Source organism: Rattus norvegicus, chromosome 9 (assembly GCF_036323735.1).
Source record: "Rattus norvegicus strain BN/NHsdMcwi chromosome 9, GRCr8, whole genome shotgun sequence".
Taxonomy (NCBI): Eukaryota; Metazoa; Chordata; class Mammalia; order Rodentia; family Muridae; genus Rattus; species Rattus norvegicus.
The window spans coordinates 52,466,483-52,471,515 of record NC_086027.1 but is presented as its reverse complement, the minus strand read 5'-3'; the positions used below and the strand labels follow the sequence as shown (position 1 = coordinate 52,471,515).

The following is a 5,033-nucleotide window of genomic DNA, read 5'->3' as shown; positions in this document are numbered from 1 at the left end:
GGGAAGAAAAGAATTTATATAAAAGTTTTTCCCCATAGCTACTTTATATTTCATGAAATGACTGTGAACAGAAATTTGGTGACTGAAGGAATAATCCCTTTTTTCCTCCACAGCAAAGTATCCAAAAATTGTGGTTACTGTTCCCACTCATGAACCTGCCCATCTGAACTTGAGAACTCAGGGGCTGTCTCCACGGCCTCCACCACTTTTCAGAACGGGCCTTCCAGCTTGTGACTTATTGTTGTGTATATTTTTGAATAAACAAGCTGAAATACTTGGTCAACCTGCTTAAGTCTCTGAGATACAAAAAAACAAAACAAAACAAAACAAAACAAAACCCCAGGCCAATAACCTCCCAGCATTGAGCATAGTGGATACCCACTACCTATTTATCAGGTAGATATTCAATCAATATTAAATAGTCATTAATGTTTAACACACTAAAATATTAACACATCGTTACTGTTATGTAGTAATAAAATACTGATATAAATTAATACACAACTGCTGATATAAGGTATACTGAACTGAACTGGGTGCTATGCCTCACAGTAGTACATATGGGCAAGAGAAATGAGTTGAATGCTGTAAGAAACGTTGGCTGGAAAGGAGCCAGTATTTATTGACTTTGTTGCAGATATTAAGAAGAGAGCTAGAAGCTGCAAAGATGGTCTCACAGGTCTACAGCCTATAGATGGGAAAATAAGGTCTTTGAGAGGTGAAGGAACTCCCTTAAAAGCGTACAACTAGTAGTCAGAGAACCTGAAGGCAACTGCTACTGCTCCTCCTCCCCTCCTCCTCCTCTCCCCCTCCTCCTCTCCCTCTTCTTCCTCCTCCTCTTCTTCCTCCTCTCCCCCTCCTCTTCTTCCTCCTCTCCCCCTCCTCTTCTTCCTCCTCTCCTTCCTCTTCTTCCTCCTCTCCCCCTCCTCTTCTTCCTCCTCTCCCCCTCCTCTTCTTCCTCCTCTCCCCCCTCCTCTCCCTCCTCCTCTCCTTCCTCTTCCTCCTCCTCTCCCCCTCCTCTCCCTTCTCCTCTTCCTCTTCCTCCCCACCTCCTCCTCCTCTTCTTCCTCCTCCTCTCCCTCCTCCTCCCATCCTCCTCCTTCCCTCTTCCTCCACCTTTCCCTCCTTCTCTTCCTCCTCCTCCTCCTCCCCACCTCGCCCTCCTTTGAGCTAGCTCTCTCACACGGCTTCCCAGAGTATTTCTACTTGCTTGGAAAGTTCTACTACTAGACTGGTGTGGATGGAAAAGACTGTGAAACTGTCCGTGATGAAGTTGTGAGGCACAAGTAAGCAGATCTGTGAGTGCATCCATGCCTTGGCTCTGGGGGGGGGGTGGATATAGGAATGAATTCTCTGTCTTCTAACAAAACACAAGGGCTCACCCCTCACCCCACCCTCCACTCACTCCACCCATGTCGAGTACAAAGTCCAAGCCCAAGCAAGAGAGGAAATCATGAAGGAAGGCTTACTTGCTGCAGGCAAGCAGCATAGAGGGAATCCTCACCCAGCAAAGCAGGAATCTTTCTCTGGAGAAATGCATACCTACTCTGATAGGAAAGACTGCTCCATGCTTGGGGAGCGTTGTTAACTCCTGTGCATGCTTAATTTGAGGTCATCCATCACATGGTCAAAAACAGCAGCAGAGAGCTGTTAGGTAGAGAATTTAGTATTACAATAAGGACAGCTTATTCCAGGTCACTCCAGAAGGATGAGTCAGTGGTTTGGATGGATACATTTCACAGGGCCAGTGGTGGTGGAGCTTTATTTGAAACGAGCCCACAAAGATCAAGAACAGTAAAGCCTGGAAGGACAGTAGTAGCTTCTCCCCCTGCGAGCACAAGTCACTGTGCCTAAAACGCCTGCCTAGCAGCTGACATCCTGTAGGTTTGGCAAGGTTCAGTGTTGGCATCCTGGGATCCTCATCTCCCAACACAACTGAAAAGGCACTGAATGAGGGCTCAGGAGACCCAGCAAAGCAAGAGAGAAGGAAAAGTTAGCAAGCTTGTGCTGGCACCCAACACATACACATTCAGCAACATTCAGGGGACAACAAATGTTAAGTTCGTAAGAATGCTTGGGGTTACTTTCTTCTCTCATCAGATTCAGCTGTTCTTGGACAGTGAGCTTGGCCGACGGGGTCTTCGGTCTTGGATATTTTATTGGGGCCATTGATGGAAAAGAGAAGGAAAGAGAGTAAATCTGTCTTGCTTTTGTGGGTATGGGGTGTTTTTGCCTGCATGCACGTCTACACACCACATCCCTGCTGATACCCGCCGAGGCCAGAAGGGGGCGTTAGATCCTCCCGGAAATGGAGTTACAGCCATATGAGTGCTGGAAATGGAGTCCTGGTGGTCTGGAAGAGCAGCCCAGTGCTCTTAACCTGTGAGCCATCTCTCCAGCCCTGCCTCCCTCCAGGTGAAACACTCTTACGCCATATTCCACGTTCATCAAATGAAGCAGAGCTGCTGCCAATCTGTGAGACTCTGCATTCAACTTTATGAAGCCTCGAGTGGAGGTGACTGTCCAGAAACTGAGACTGGAAAAAAACATTAGGCCTTCGTAACAGCCTACAAAGAGAATCCCCCTCCTTTGTGGTGATTTAGAAGCACTGTTTAAAAGTGTTTAAATGGTGAGAGGGAGGGTGGCATGGTGCAGGAGAATGAAACGGAGATCTCTTAGCCAAGATCTGCAGGTGTTAAATATAAACCCCCAAATTGGAGATTGCCTCTCCTGAGATTGGGAAGGAAATGGACCGGTGGGTGGATGGTGGGCTAGGAGCTGGTAAAATCAAGCCGGAAACTGAGACTTCAGATGACGCATCTTAGCAGTTACTCCCTCAAAGTTCCTTCCTTCTCCTGAGGGTGAAATCTGTGTGTGTTTTCTTTAGGCCAGATATCAAAACCAAAGCCTGGAAAGCCTTTTTGTTTTTCCTTCCTAGTAATCCAGGCCAATACCTTCCACGATGCAGGCATCCTTGATTAATAGCAAGATGTACTTTCTGGCTGTGAGGATACTGCCTTCCAAATCATACAGAAGAGGGTGGTGGAGCTGGCCACCAGCTATTAACCCCCCTCTCCGCCCCCGCCCACAGCTGTCTCAACCATGGCTGTTAGCATTCTCACCTCAAACCAGCTTTGCTGAGCGAGCCCGCAGTAGCTTCTGGTTTTCTCTTACCACAGAAAAGAGTCTACTGGACCTTCCTAAATAATCTTAACCCTTCCCAAAATAGATTAGGCTTACAGAGGTGGCTCAGGGGTAGAAAGTTTCCCTCATTTTTGTGGAGCCTTTGTAATACCCATCAGTAGAGGAACTTCCCTTAATTATCTGATTGGCTAAGAAAGATGACAAATAGCCAACTGCTGGGCTAAAATGAGGAGGCGGGTTTTCCGGTCAAGACAGGAAGAGGAGGGGGGGAGGAGGAGGAGTTGCTAGAGACCTCAAGGAAGGAGGACCGAGGGAGAGTTGTTGAAAGGAAGATAGAACAAAAGCACGTGGCCTAGAGAAACTACAAGTAATAGGGATTTCATAGCTGGGGAAGAAAGTGGTGTAGAGACATATCTTCCCAATATAGGTGTTCAGTTTATAAATATACAACCGAGTTGCGTTTTCCTTACATGGGCTTATTGGGGTTGGCAATTTCACCGAGACAAAGTTGCATTTACCTGGAATGGGTTTATTGTGGTTGGAGATTTACCACAACAAAATGGCGTCCCAACGTATCTATGAGAACTCAACTAACCTGAGATAAAAGATCATTGCTCCTCCCTTCACCCTCAATACAAGGGTGGATAGCAATTAGGCTGCTGCAGTGTGTGGATTATTTGCCTCGTAGAAATCTATAAAAATATGCCCATTTCTTCAAGTACCAAGGTTGCCTACAGGGCTCGCAGTTTCTCAGTTAAGCACGCACAGCTTTGTTACCATGGGTGGGTTATATCTGGAGTGGGTGCATTTTGGGAAGACAAAGGGTGATAGTGCTTTGGAGATGTCCTACCCTCCTCTCCGCCCTTCTGAAAGTGCCTGCTGTATTCCATTTGCAGCAAGCCTACAAAAGAAAAAACTGTAGATGTTTTTAAATACATTGTTCCTAATTGCTATTCAGAATAAAGGTTGAACTTCTTAAGTGTTCCTCGGAAACCTCCTTTGAACCCTGTTTTTAGTATCTTCCATTTAAAGCCCGAAAATAAAACAGGTTTGCATGTGAATGGCTTGCTGTAAACTTGTGGGGCATCCCTCCCTGTCGGGGCTGCACTCTGGGACACCCAGAATCATGCTGTTTGGCTTCTGTGGGGGACCTGGTACATGCTGGCAATATCTGTAGCTCTGTTTGGGTTATGAACGAACGAAATTTCTGGCCCAAATCTCAGGAAGGAAACTCTAACGTCTGTCTTAAGTTGTAACTGCAGCAGCGCTCACACAATAAAATATTGTTTTAAAAAATATTTGGCTCTATTGTACATCTGAGAATATTTTACCATGCAGGTCATTGGACAGATGCTCTTCAGTAACTGAGTTTAAGATGAGTCCCTTGTGCTTTAAGTCAAGTTTCCCTTTCCTGTTCTAATTAAGGACGGGAAGTCTGCTTTTCCCTGCACCAGCCTGGGATGTGACTTCTATATTTGCCAACCCACAGCACCCAGCAGTTCCATTTTTAATGGTTCCTACCTACTTACCTACCTACCTACCTTGTTCCCCAAGAAACAATCCACTCTGCCTTTCTCCTTTGCTAAAATTGTTTTTTGGAACACCTTCTCCGCAGGAAGGAAACCAGCAAGACTTCCCACGTGTGATTTATTTGACTTTCCCAGGCCTAGCTAAGCTGAATGGTCCTCTTTCAGCAGTGCTGAAGTAGCAGAGAGGAGCCTGCTCCCCACAACCCCCTCTCCCTCCTCCCCTTCTCCTCCTCCTCCCCCTTCCCTTCCTCCCCTATTTTCCCTTCTCTCCCTCCCCCCCCTTCTTCTGGTCAGGGTTTCTCCGAACAGCCCTTGCTGACCTGGACCTCACTTTGTAGACAAGGCTGGCCTCGAATCCAC

General features: G+C 46.7%; 1 long non-coding RNA gene across 1 annotated transcript; it reads right to left on the bottom strand.

The window, feature by feature from the left end:
• Positions 1–604: 604 nt before the first annotated feature.
• LOC103690528 (uncharacterized) lies at positions 605–4,802 on the bottom strand. Its single transcript, XR_005489128.2, has 5 exons — positions 3,123–4,802; positions 2,431–2,536; positions 1,543–1,647; positions 1,184–1,321; positions 605–688 (listed from the first exon to the last, which is right to left on the bottom strand). It is a non-coding gene; the product is annotated as an uncharacterized LOC103690528 (long non-coding RNA).
• Positions 4,803–5,033: the final 231 nt, after the last annotated feature.